Below are 13,814 nucleotides of genomic sequence, written 5' to 3'. Positions count from 1 at the left end.
ACAAGGTCTTTGAGGTTGGTGTAATGCGAACAACTAGGGGAGTCAACCCATCAAACCCAACACCTCCCCTATATAAGCTATTTGTCTGATTCTCATACATGTGTAGTCTACAGGAGCAATTAGGACATCGACCCCAACTTTTGACTTCTTAACGAAAACAAGGTCTTTGAGGTTGACGTAATGCGCACAACCAGGGGAGTCGACCCATCAAACCCAACACCTCCCCTATATAAGCTATTTGTCCGATTCTCATACATGTGTAGCCTGCAGGAGCCATTAGGACATTGACCCCAACTTTTGACTTCTTAACGAAAACAAGGTCTTTGAGGTTGGCGTAATGCGCACAACCAAGGGAGTTGACCCATCAAACCCAACACCTCCCCTATATAAGCTATTTGTCTGATTCTCATACATGTGTAGCCTGCAACAACGATTAGGACATCCACCCCAACTTCTGAATTCGTCTGCGTTGACCGCACCAAAGGTGCACGCCTTGGTGCTCACCAAAATCCGACTTCCGACTTCTTCTGCTATGCGGGGTCTTTGAGGTTGGCGCAGTGCGCACAACCAGGGGAGTCAACCCACCGAATGCAACACCTCCCCTATATAAGCTATTTGTCTGATTCTCATACATGCGTAGACTGCAGCAATGATTAGGACATCCACCCCAACTTTTGACTTCTTAAACAAGACAGGGTCTTTGAAGTTGGTGCAGTGCACACAACCAGGGGAGTCGACCCATCAAACGCAACACCTCCCCTATATAAAGCTATTTGTCCGATTCTCATACGTGTAGTCTGCAGCAGCGATTAGGACATCGACCCCAACTTCCGAATTCGTTTGCATTGACCGCACCAAAGGTGCACGCCTTGGTGTGCACCCTGGAGTGCACTTTGGTGCTCACCTCGGTGCACACTTTGGTGTGCACCTCGGTGTGCACCAAAGGTGCGCACCTTGGAGCGCACCAAAGGTGTACACTTTGGAGCGCACCACATAGGGTCTTTGAGAGGTTGGCGCAGTGCGCACACCAAGGTGGGTGTTGAGGTGCGTGCCGAGGTGGGTGGGTGCTAGGGTGCGCTCCATGGTGGGTGCCAGGGTGGGTGCGTGCTAGGGTGGATTCCAAAGAGGGTCATAGGGTGGGTGCCAAGGTGGGTTGGTGATATAGTGGGTTCAAAGGTGGGTACTAGGGTGGGTTCCAAGGTGGGTCACAAGTTGGGTGCCAGGATGCGTGGGTGTTAGGTTGGGTGCCAAGGTGGGCTCCTGCGTGGGTGGGTGCTAGGGTGGGTTTCAAGGTGGACGCGAGGGCGGGTGCCAAGGTGGGTAACAAGTTGGGTGTTAGGATGGGTGAGTGCTAGAGTGGGTGCCAAGGTGGGTGGGTGCTAAGGTGGATGCCAAGGTGGTTCACAGGGTGGGTGGGTTCTAGGGTGAGTTCCAAGGTGGGTCACAGGTTCAGTGCTAGGGTGGGTGTCAAGGCGGGTGTCGAGGTGCCTGGGTGCTAGGGTGTGGATGCCAATGTGGGTCATAGGGTGGGTACTAGGGTGGGCTGCAATGTGGGTGCCAAGGTGGGTAACATGCTCGGTGGGTTCTAAATTGGGTGCCAGGGTGGGTGTGCACCCACCTTGCCCGAGGTGGGTGCCAAGGTGCCAGTGTGGGTGGGTGCTAAGGTGGATGCCAAAGTGGGTGAGAAGGTGGGTGATAGGTTGAGTGGTAGGATGGGTGGGTGCCAAGATGGGTCACAGGGTGGGTGCAAGGGTGGGTAGGTGCTAGGGTTGGTGTCAGGGTGGGTGGGTGCTAGGTTGGGTTCCAAGGTGGGTGCGAGGGTGAGTGTCAAGGTGGGTCACAGGTTAGGTGCTAGGATGGGTGAGTGCTAGGGTGCAAAGGTGCCAGGGTGGGTGCTAGGATGGGTCGATGCTAGGGTGAGTGGCAAGGTGGGTCCACAAGTGTCAAGGTGGGTGCCGAGGTGGGTGCCAAGTCGGCGACTGCTATGGTGGATGCCAAGGTGGGTCACGGGGTGGGTGCCAAGTTGCTAGGTTGGGTTCCAAGGTGGGTGCCAACGTGGGTGCTAGGGTGCGTGGGTTAAAGGGTGTGTCACAACGTGGGTGCCAGGATGGGTGCGCACCCACACTGGCCAAGACGGGTGCGGGTGCAAGGTTGGGTTCCAAGCCCGGTCACAGGCTGGGTGCTAGGATGGGTGGGTGCCAAGGTGGGCACCAGGGTGGGTGCACCCACCCTGGCCAAGGTGGGTCACGGGGTGGGTCCTAGGGTGGGTAACGGGGTGGGTACTAAGGTGCGTGCCAAGGTGGGTCATAGGGTGGGTGCCAAGGTGGGCACCAGGGTGGGTGTGCACCAACCCTAGCCAGGGTAGGTCACGGGGTGGTTGTCGGGGTGGGCGTCAAGGAGCCAAGGTGGGTGGCAAGTAGCCAAGTTGCGTGCCAAGGTGGGTGTCGGGGTGGGTGCCAAGGATCCAAGGTGGGTGCCAAGGAACCAAGGTGGGTGTCTGGGTGGGTGCCGAGGTGGGAGCCAGGGTGGGTCCCAAGGTGAGTGCAAAGGTGGGTGCCAGGGTCAAGGTGAGTGCCAATGTGGGTTCCAAGGTGCCAGGGTCAGGGTGAGTGCCAATGTGGGTTCAAAGGTGCTAAGTTGGGTGCGAGGTTGGGTGCGAGGGTGGGTGGGTGCCAAGGTGTGCTAGGTGGAAGCCCGGGTGGGTCGGCATCCCATGGGTGTCGAGTTGGGTGCCTGATGGGTGCTTCTTGTCAAGTTTTAGTCGTCGGGACTCATTTCGAGCCTTAGAGGTCGTTTCTTGTCCGGTTGCCCTGTCTTCGACCTGGGAACCCAATTTTGGTCCTCGGGTCCCATTTTTTTTTGTCTCGCATCCCACTTTTGGCCTGTGGCCTTTTCGGGGTCGATTCTCGTTTTGGGCATCAGAGCATGTTTCTTCTCCTAAAACCCAATATTTGTTTATTAAGTCTCGGAACACATTTTTGTTCTCGTGGACCCATCATGGGTCTTGGAACGCATTTGTGGTCCTTGGGTCCCATTTTGCATCCCGAAACTTGTGTTTTGGTGCTTGATCCCTATTTTGGGTGCCCACCTTGCACCAAGTGCGCACCCGGGGCAAACCGAGCGCCTTGGTGCACCGGGGCAAGATCGAGCGTGCACCCGAGGCGCCCCGAACATGCACCAAGGTGCACTCGGCCCACATGTGAGCGCAGGTCGTTGCGCCCGAGGTGGTGTGTGGGCACCGCGTTGCAGACGGGACACTGCACGCACACGACGCCCCCTCCAGGTGCACGCACGTAGGCCGGGCCGGGTGCACACCCGACGCCCTAGCAAGGTGCGCGCACCCGGGCAGGGCTCACACTTGGCGAACGGGGCGCACTTCGCGAGGGAGGGTGTGCACCTCGACGGGGGTGGGTGGCCGGGGTGGATTCGCACGTGGGTCGCGGTTTGCTAAGTACACACTGCGACAAGCTCATAACGGGTGCGATCATACCAGCATTAGTGCACCGGATCCCATCAGAACTCCGCAGTTAAGCGCGCTTGGGCCGGAGTAGTACTGGGATGGGTGACCTCCCGGGAAGTCCCGGTGTTGCACCCTTTTTTAGTTTTTCGCCGGGCGTCGCAATGCTATTTGAATAAACCTTTTGCCCGTTTGCGTTCTCGTCGGGGCCGGGCCGGGCCGGGGTGCGCTGCCCGCACTACCGCGCGCGCGGGGGGCGACACCGAGCGCGCACCCGAGGCACCCCGAGCACACAGGCCACGGTGCAACCCGGGCGTTGTGCGCGCACCCCGGTGCGCCCGAGGTGCTGCGCGCGCACCCAGGTGAAATCGGTGTGCACCTCGGCCAGTGCGCGCTCGGTCGAGTCGCGCACGTTGGCCAAGGTGCACGGTGATGTTTCTTACTCTAAGGTTCCGCACCAGACGCCCGGGACAGGTGAGCGAAGCTGGGCGGGGCCGGGTGCGCGGCCGGGGCAGGTGCACGCAGCTGGAGAGAGCTTTGGAGCACACTTCGGAGCGCACCAATGATGCGCTCCATTCAAAAGTTTCCTGAAAAGGCAAAAAAAGTTGAGATTATAGAATTTCCCACTTGAGAGATTGTAAAAAAAAAAAATTTAAAATGAAGGAAACGCGGGTGCCAAGGTGTGCGCAGCCCAGCCAAGGTGTGCGCACCAAGGCGCCCACCCTGGCGAAGGTGCACGCAAGGTGCGCACCCGAGGCAAACCGGACAATTAACCCAACTTTCGACTTCGCGCGCACCTTGGAGCGCACTTCGGAGCGCTCCTTGGTGCGCACCAATCTTGGGCACCTCGGAGTGCACCATGGCGCCCACCAAGGTGCGCACCCGGGGCAAACCGAGCTCCGACTTCGTGCGCACCTTGGAGCGCACGAAAGGTGCGCACCATGGCGCCCACCAAGGTGCGCAGCCCAGCCAAGGCGTGCGCATCAAGGTGCGCACCCTGGCGAAGGTGCGCACCCGGGGCAAACCGAGCTCCGACTTCGTGCGCACCTTGGAGCGCACAAAAGGTGCGCAACCCAGCCAAGGTGTGCGCACCCCGGTCAAACCGAGCTCCGAATCGTGCGCACCAGAGGTGCACGCCATCGTGCGCACCTTGGAGCACACTTCGGAGCCCTCCTTGGTGCGCGCCGATGTTGCGCACCTCGGAGCGCACCCGGGGAAAACAATGCAATTAACCCGACTTTCGACTTCGTGGGCACCTCGGAGCGCTCTCGGGTTCGCACCTCGGAGCACACCGAGGTGCGCACCTTTGATGCGCTGCCTTCACCAATTTCCAGAAAAGGCAAGAAAACATTGAGAAGGTGTGCGCACCGAGGTGCCCACCCTGGCGAAGGTGCACGCGAGGTGCGCACCCGGGGCAAACCGGGCTCCGACTTCGTGCACGCCGCACCTTGGAGCACACTTCGGAGCGCTCCTTGGTGCGCACCAGGGCGCGCAACCCAGCCGAGGTGCCCACCCCGGCGAAGGTGCACGCGAGGTGCGCACCCGGGGCAAACCGGGCTCCGACTTCGTGCACGCCATGGTGCCCACCGCGGCGAAGGTGCACGCGAGGTGCGCACCCGGGGCAAACCGGGCTCCGACTTCGTGCACGCCGCACCTTGGAGCACACTTCGGAGCGCTCCTTGGTGCGCACCATGGTGCCCACCAGGGCGCGCAACCCCGCCGAAGGTGCACGCGAGGTGCGCACCCGGGGCAAACCGGGCTCCGACTTCGTGCACGCCGCACCTTGGAGCACACTTCGGAGCGCTCCTTGGTGCGCACCATGGTGCCCACCAGGGCGCGCAACCCCGCCGAAGGTGCACGCGAGGTGCGCACCCGGGGCAAACCGGGCTCCGACTTCGTGCACGCCATGGTGCGCACCGCGGCGAAGGTGCGCACCCGGGGCAAACCGGGCTCCGACTTCGTGCACGCCGCACCTTGGAGCACACTTCGGAGCGCTCCTTGGTGCGCACCAGGGCGCGCAACCCAGCCGAGGTGCCCACCCCGGCGAAGGTGCACGCGAGGTGCGTACCCGGGGCAAACCGGGCTCCGACTTCGTGCACGCCGCACCTTGGAGCACACTTCGGAGCGCTCCTTGGTGCGCACCATGGTGCCCACCAGGCCGCGCAACCCAGCCAAGGTGTGCGCACCAAGGTGCACGCGAGGTGCGCACCCGGGGCAAACCGGGGTCCGACTTCGTGCACGCCGCACCTTGGAGCACACATCGGGGCGCTCCCGGGTTCGCACCGGCGTTGCGCACCGTGGTGGGCACCTCGGAGCACACCAAGGTGGGCAGCGAGGTGCGCACCTTTGATGCGATGCCTTCACTAATTTCCATAAAAGGCAAAAAAAAAACGAGATTTTAAAATTTCCGTTTTGAAAGATAGTGAGAAAAAGGGAATGCTGGTGCCATCTTGAGCCCGCCCTGGTGCGCAGCCCAGCCAAGGTGTGCGCACCAAGGTGCCCACCCTGGCGAAGGTGCGCGCCCGGGCAATTAATCCAACTTCCAACTTCGCGCGCGCCAGGGTGGGAGCGCACCCAACAACCGGGCCTGGGAAGAGCCAATGCGAGAAACCCCACCAAACGCTCTGACAAAAAAAGAGGGGGCGCTCCAGTAACCCCGCTTCGGAGCGCACCCTGGGCAAACCCAGCCAAGGTGCCCACCCCGGCCAAGGTGCAGGCGAGGTGCGCACCCGGGGCAAACCGGGCTCCGACAACGTGCACGCCGCACCTTGGAGCACACTTCATAGCGCTCCCGGGTGCGCACCTCAGAGCACACCAAGGTGGGCAGCGAGGTGCGCACCTTTGATGCGCTGCCTTCACTAATTTCCAGAAAAGGCAAAAAAAAAAGGAGATTTTAAAATTTCCGTTTTGAAAGATAGTGAAAAAAACGGAACGCGCGTGCCATCTTGAGCCCGCCCTGGTGCGCAGCCCAGGTAAGGTGCCCACCCTGGCAAAGGTGCGCACCCGGGCAATTAACCCTACTTCCGACTTCGTGCGCGCCAGGGTGGCAACCGGGCCTCGGAAGAGCCAATGCGAGAAACCCCACCAAACGCTCCGACAAAAAAAGAGGCGGCGCTCCAATAACCCCGCTTCGGAGCGCAGCCGGGGCAAACCCAGCCAAGGTGCCCACCCCGACGAAGGTGCACGCGAGGTGCGCACCCGGGGCAAACCGGGCTCCGACAACGTGCACGCAGCACCTTGGAGCACACTTCGAAGCACTCCCGGGTGCCCACCGGCGTTGCGCACCGTGGTGGGCAGCGAGGTGCGCACCTTTGATGCGCTGCCTTCACTAATTTCCAGAAAAAGGCAAAAAAAAATGAGATTTTAAAATTTCCGTTTTGAAAGATAGTGAAAAAAAAGGAACGCGGGTGCCATCTTGAGCCCGCCCTGGTGCGCAGCCCAGGCAAGGCATGCGCACCAAGGTGCCCACCCGAGGTGCACACCCGGGGCAAACCGGGCTCCGACTTCGTGCAGGCCGCACCTTGGAGCACACTTCGGAGCGCTCCTTGGTGCGCACCATGGTGCCCACCAGGGCGCGCAACCCAGCCAAGGTCTGCACACCAAGGTGCCCACCCCGGCGAAGGTGCACGCGAGGTGCGCACCCGGGGCAAACCGGGCTCCGACTTCGTGCACGCCATGGTGCCCACCGCGGCGAAGGTGCACGCGAGGTGCGCACCCGGGGCAAACCGGGCTCCGACTTCGTGCACGCCGCACCTTGGAGCACACTTCGGAGCGCTCCTTGGTGCGCACCATGGTGCCCACCAGGGCGCGCAACCCAGCCAAGGTGTGCGCACCAAGGTGCACGCGAGGTGCGCACCCGGGGCAAACCGGGGTCCGACTTCGTGCACGCCGCACCTTGGAGCACACATCGGAGCGCTCCCAGGTTCGCACCAGCGTTGCGCACCTTTGATGCGCTGCCTTCACTAATTTCCAGAAAAGGCAAAAAAAAACGAGATTTTAAAATTTCCGTTCTGAAAGATAGTGAAAAAAACGGAACGCGGGTGCCATCTTGAGCCCTTCCTGGTGCGCAGCCCAGGCAAGTTGTGCGCACCAAGGTGCCCACCCTGGCGGAGGTGCGCGCCCGGGGCAATCCGGGCTCCGACTTCGTGCACTGCATGGTGCCCACCAAGGCGCGCAACCCAGCCAAGGTGCCCACCGCAGCGAAGGTGCACGCGAGGTGCGCACCCGAGGTGCACACCCGGGGCAAACCGGGCTCCGACTTCGTGCACGCCGCACCTTGGAGCACACTTCAGAGCGCTCCTTGGTGCGCACCAGGGCGCGCAACCCAGCCGAGGTGCCCACCCCGGCGAAGGTGCACGCGAGGTGCGCACCCGGGGCAAACCGGGCTCCGACTTCGTGCACGCCATGGTGCCCACCGCGGCGAAGGTGCGCACCCGGGGCAAACCGGGCTCCGACTTCGTGCACGCCGCACCTTGGAGCACACTTCGGAGCGCTCCTTGGTGCGCACCATGGTGCCCACCAGGCCGCGCAACCCAGCCAAGGTGTGCGCACCAAGGTGCACGCGAGGTGCGCACCCGGGGCAAACCGGGGTCCGACTTCGTGCACGCCGCACCTTGGAGCACACATCGGGGCGCTCCCGGGTTCGCACCGGCGTTGCGCACCGTGGTGGGCACCTCGGAGCACACCAAGGTGGGCAGCGAGGTGCGCACCTTTGATGCGATGCCTTCACTAATTTCCATAAAAGGCAAAAAAAAAACGAGATTTTAAAATTTCCGTTTTGAAAGATAGTGAGAAAAAGGGAATGCTGGTGCCATCTTGAGCCCGCCCTGGTGCGCAGCCCAGCCAAGGTTTGCGCACCAAGGTGCCCACCCTGGCGAAGGTGCGCGCCCGGGCAATTAACCCAACTTCCAACTTCGCGCGCGCCAGGGTGGGAGCGCACCCAACAACCGGGCCTGGGAAGAGCCAATGCGAGAAACCCCACCAAACTCTCTGACAAAAAAAGAGGGGGCGCTCCAGTAACCCCGCTTCGGAGCGCACCCTGGGCAAACCCAGCCAAGGTGCCCACCCCGGCCAAGGTGCAGGCGAGGTGCGCACCCGGGGCAAACCGGGCTCCGACAACGTGCACGCCGCACCTTGGAGCACACTTCGTAGCGCTCCCGGGTGCGCACCTCAGAGCACACCAAGGTGGGCAGCGAGGTGCGCACCTTTGATGCGCTGCCTTCACTAATTTCCAGAAAAGGCAAAAAAAAAAGGAGATTTTAAAATTTCCGTTTTGAAAGATAGTGAAAAAAACGGAACGCGCGTGCCATCTTGAGCCCGCCCTGGTGCGCAGCCCAGGTAAGGTGCCACCCTGGCAAAGGTGCGCACCCGGGCAATTAACCCTACTTCCGACTTCGTGCGCGCCAGGGTGGCAACCGGGCCTCGGAAGAGCCAATGCGAGAAACCCCACCAAACGCTCCGACAAAAAAAGAGGCGGCGCTCCAATAACCCCGCTTCGGAGCGCAGCCGGGGCAAACCAAGCCAAGGTGCCCACCCCGACGAAGGTGCACGCGAGGTGCGCACCCGGGGCAAACCGGGCTCCGACAACGTGCACGCAGCACCTTGGAGCACACTTCGAAGCACTCCCGGGTGCCCACCGGCGTTGCGCACCGTGGTGGGCAGCGAGGTGCGCACCTTTGATGCGCTGCCTTCACTAATTTCCAGAAAAAGGCAAAAAAAAATGAGATTTTAAAATTTCCGTTTTGAAAGATAGTGAAAAAAAAGGAACGCGGGTGCCATCTTGAGCCCGCCCTGGTGCGCAGCCCAGGCAAGGCATGCGCACCAAGGTGCCCACCCGAGGTGCACACCCGGGGCAAACCGGGCTCCGACTTCGTGCAGGCCGCACCTTGGAGCACACTTCGGAGCGCTCCTTGGTGCGCACCATGGTGCCCACCAGGGCGCACCCGAGGCAAACCGGGCTCCGACTTCGTGCACGCCGCACCTTGGAGCACACATCGGAGCGCTCCCAGGTTCGCACCAGCGTTGCGCACCTTTGATGCGCTGCCTTCACTAATTTCCAGAAAAGGCAAAAAAAAACGATATTTTAAAATTTCCGTTCTGAAAGATAGTGAAAAAAACGGAACGCGGGTGCCATCTTGAGCCCTTCCTGATGCGCAGCCCAGGCAAGTTGTGCGCACCAAGGTGCCCACCCTGGCGGAGGTGCGCGCCCGGGGCAAACCGGGCTCCGACTTCGTGCACTGCATGGTGCCCACCAAGGCGCGCAACCCAGCCAAGGTGCCCACCGCAGCGAAGGTGCACGCGAGGTGCGCACCCGAGGTGCACACCCGGGGCAAACCGGGCTCCGACTTCGTGCACGCCGCACCTTGGAGCACACTTCAGAGCGCTCCTTGGTACGCACCAGGGCGCGCAACCCAGCCAAGGTGCTCACCCCGGCGAAGGTGCACGCGAGGTGCGCACCCGGGGCAAACCGGGCTCGGACTTCGTGCACGCCGCACCTTGGAGCACACATCGGAGCGCTCCCGGGTTCGCACCAGCATTGCGCACCTTTGATGCGCTGCCTTCACTAATTTCCAGAAAAGGCAAAAAAAAGAAAAAAATGAGATTTTAAAATTTCCGTTTTGAAAGATAGTGAAAAAAACGGAACGCGGGTGCCATCTTGAGCCCGCCCTGGTGTGCAGCCCAGGCAAGTTGTGCGCACCAAGGCACCCACCCTGGCCAAGGTGGGTCACGGGGTGGGTCCTAGGGTGGGTAACGGGGTGGGTACTAAGGTGCGTGCCAAGGTGGGTCATAGGGTGGGTGCCAAGGTGGGCACCAGGGTGGGTGTGCACCAACCCTAGCCAGGGTAGGTCACGGGGTGGTTGTCGGGGTGGGCGTCAAGGAGCCAAGGTGGGTGGCAAGTAGCCAAGTTGCGTGCCAAGGTGGGTGTCGGGGTGGGTGCCAAGGATCCAAGGTGGGTGCCAAGGAACCAAGGTGGGTGTCTGGGTGGGTGCCGAGGTGGGAGCCAGGGTGGGTCCCAAGGTGAGTGCAAAGGTGGGTGCCAGGGTCAAGGTGAGTGCCAATGTGGGTTCCAAGGTGCCAGGGTCAGGGTGAGTGCCAATGTGGGTTCAAAGGTGCTAAGTTGGGTGCGAGGTTGGGTGCGAGGGTGGGTGGGTGCCAAGGTGTGCTAGGTGGAAGCCCGGGTGGGTCGGCATCCCATGGGTGTCGAGTTGGGTGCCTGATGGGTGCTTCTTGTCAAGTTTTAGTCGTCGGGACTCATTTCGAGCCTTAGAGGTCGTTTCTTGTCCGGTTGCCCTGTCTTCGACCTGGGAACCCAATTTTGGTCCTCGGGTCCCATTTTTTTTTGTCTCGCATCCCACTTTTGGCCTGTGGCCTTTTCGGGGTCGATTCTCGTTTTGGGCATCAGAGCATGTTTCTTCTCCTAAAACCCAATATTTGTTTATTAAGTCTCGGAACACATTTTTGTTCTCGTGGACCCATCATGGGTCTTGGAACGCATTTGTGGTCCTTGGGTCCCATTTTGCATCCCGAAACTTGTGTTTTGGTGCTTGATCCCTATTTTGGGTGCCCACCTTGCACCAAGTGCGCACCCGGGGCAAACCGAGCGCCTTGGTGCACCGGGGCAAGATCGAGCGTGCACCCGAGGCGCCCCGAACATGCACCAAGGTGCACTCGGCCCACATGTGAGCGCAGGTCGTTGCGCCCGAGGTGGTGTGTGGGCACCGCGTTGCAGACGGGACACTGCACGCACACGACGCCCCCTACAGGTGCACGCACGTAGGCCGGGCCGGGTGCACACCCGACGCCCTAGCAAGGTGCGCGCACCCGGGCAGGGCTCACACTTGGCGAACGGGGCGCACTTCGCGAGGGAGGGTGTGCACCTCGACGGGGGTGGGTGGCCGGGGTGGATTCGCACGTGGGTCGCGGTTTGCTAAGTACACACTGCGACAAGCTCATAACGGGTGCGATCATACCAGCGTTAGTGCACCGGATCCCATCAGAACTCCGCAGTTAAGCGCGCTTGGGCCGGAGTAGTACTGGGATGGGTGACCTCCCGGGAAGTCCCGGTGTTGCACCCTTTTTTAGTTTTTCGCCGGGCATCGCAATGCTATTTGAATAAACCTTTTGCCCGTTTGCGTTCTCGTCGGGGCCGGGCCGGGCCGGGGTGCCCTGCCCGCACTACCGCGCGCGCGGGGGCGACACCGAGCGCGCACCCGAGGCGCCCCGAGCACACAGGCCACGGTGCAACCCGGGCGTTGTGCGCGCACCCCGGTGCGCCCGAGGTGCTGCGCGCGCACCCAGGTGAAATCGGTGTGCACCTCGGCCAGTGCGCGCTCGGTCGAGTCGCGCACGTTGGCCAAGGTGCACGGTGATGTTTCTTACTCTAAGGTTCCGCACCAGACGCCCGGGACAGGTGAGCGAAGCTGGGCGGGGCCGGGTGCGCGGCCGGGGCAGGTGCACGCAGCTGGAGAGAGCTTTGGAGCACACTTCGGAGCGCACCAATGATGCGCTCCATTCAAAAGTTTCCTGAAAAGGCAAAAAAAGTTGAGATTATAGAATTTCCCACTTGAGAGATTGTAAAAAAAAAAAATTTAAAATGAAGGAAACGCGGGTGCCAAGGTGTGCGCAGCCCAGCCAAGGTGTGCGCACCAAGGCGCCCACCCTGGCGAAGGTGCACGCAAGGTGCGCACCCGAGGCAAACCGGACAATTAACCCAACTTTCGACTTCGCGCGCACCTTGGAGCGCACTTCGGAGCGCTCCTTGGTGCGCACCAATCTTGGGCACCTCGGAGTGCACCATGGCGCCCACCAAGGTGCGCACCCGGGGCAAACCGAGCTCCGACTTCGTGCGCACCTTGGAGCGCACGAAAGGTGCGCACCATGGCGCCCACCAAGGTGCGCAGCCCAGCCAAGGCGTGCGCATCAAGGTGCGCACCCTGGCGAAGGTGCGCACCCGGGGCAAACCGAGCTCCGACTTCGTGCGCACCTTGGAGCGCACAAAAGGTGCGCAACCCAGCCAAGGTGTGCGCACCCCGGTCAAACCGAGCTCCGAATCGTGCGCACCAGAGGTGCACGCCATCGTGCGCACCTTGGAGCACACTTCGGAGCCCTCCTTGGTGCGCGCCGATGTTGCGCACCTCGGAGCGCACCCGGGGAAAACAATGCAATTAACCCGACTTTCGACTTCGTGGGCACCTCGGAGCGCTCTCGGGTTCGCACCTCGGAGCACACCGAGGTGCGCACCTTTGATGCGCTGCCTTCACCAATTTCCAGAAAAGGCAAGAAAACATTGAGAAGGTGTGCGCACCGAGGTGCCCACCCTGGCGAAGGTGCACGCGAGGTGCGCACCCGGGGCAAACCGGGCTCCGACTTCGTGCACGCCGCACCTTGGAGCACACTTCGGAGCGCTCCTTGGTGCGCACCAGGGCGCGCAACCCAGCCGAGGTGCCCACCCCGGCGAAGGTGCACGCGAGGTGCGCACCCGGGGCAAACCGGGCTCCGACTTCGTGCACGCCATGGTGCCCACCGCGGCGAAGGTGCACGCGAGGTGCGCACCCGGGGCAAACCGGGCTCCGACTTCGTGCACGCCGCACCTTGGAGCACACTTCGGAGCGCTCCTTGGTGCGCACCATGGTGCCCACCAGGGCGCGCAACCCCGCCGAAGGTGCACGCGAGGTGCGCACCCGGGGCAAACCGGGCTCCGACTTCGTGCACGCCGCACCTTGGAGCACACTTCGGAGCGCTCCTTGGTGCGCACCATGGTGCCCACCAGGGCGCGCAACCCCGCCGAAGGTGCACGCGAGGTGCGCACCCGGGGCAAACCGGGCTCCGACTTCGTGCACGCCGCACCTTGGAGCACACTTCGGAGCGCTCCTTGGTGCGCACCAGGGCGCGCAACCCAGCCGAGGTGCCCACCCCGGCGAAGGTGCACGCGAGGTGCGTACCCGGGGCAAACCGGGCTCCGACTTCGTGCACGCCGCACCTTGGAGCACACTTCGGAGCGCTCCTTGGTGCGCACCATGGTGCCCACCAGGCCGCGCAACCCAGCCAAGGTGTGCGCACCAAGGTGCACGCGAGGTGCGCACCCGGGGCAAACCGGGGTCCGACTTCGTGCACGCCGCACCTTGGAGCACACATCGGGGCGCTCCCGGGTTCGCACCGGCGTTGCGCACCGTGGTGGGCACCTCGGAGCACACCAAGGTGGGCAGCGAGGTGCGCACCTTTGATGCGATGCCTTCACTAATTTCCATAAAAGGCAAAAAAAAAACGAGATTTTAAAATTTCCGTTTTGAAAGATAGTGAGAAAAAGGGAATGCTGGTGCCATCTTGAGCCCGCCCTGGTGCGCAGCCCAGCCAAGGT

At 61.9% G+C, this 13,814-nt stretch overlaps 2 non-coding genes across 2 annotated transcripts; both read left to right on the top strand.

The window, feature by feature from the left end:
* The first annotated feature begins 3,476 nt into the window (after positions 1-3,476).
* On the top strand, positions 3,477-3,595 carry LOC131862138 (5S ribosomal RNA). The gene has a single exon (XR_009361164.1). It is a non-coding gene; the product is annotated as a 5S ribosomal RNA (ribosomal RNA).
* Positions 3,596-11,413: 7,818 nt separating this feature from the next.
* LOC131862153 (5S ribosomal RNA) lies at positions 11,414-11,532 on the top strand. The gene has a single exon (XR_009361179.1). It is a non-coding gene; the product is annotated as a 5S ribosomal RNA (ribosomal RNA).
* The last annotated feature ends 2,282 nt before the right edge of the window (positions 11,533-13,814 follow it).

This window comes from Cryptomeria japonica, unplaced genomic scaffold (genome assembly GCF_030272615.1).
Source record: "Cryptomeria japonica unplaced genomic scaffold, Sugi_1.0 HiC_scaffold_35, whole genome shotgun sequence".
Classification (NCBI taxonomy): Eukaryota; Viridiplantae; Streptophyta; class Pinopsida; order Cupressales; family Cupressaceae; genus Cryptomeria; species Cryptomeria japonica.
The sequence above is the reverse complement of the archived record's forward strand: the minus strand, read 5'-3'. Positions and strand labels throughout refer to the sequence as shown.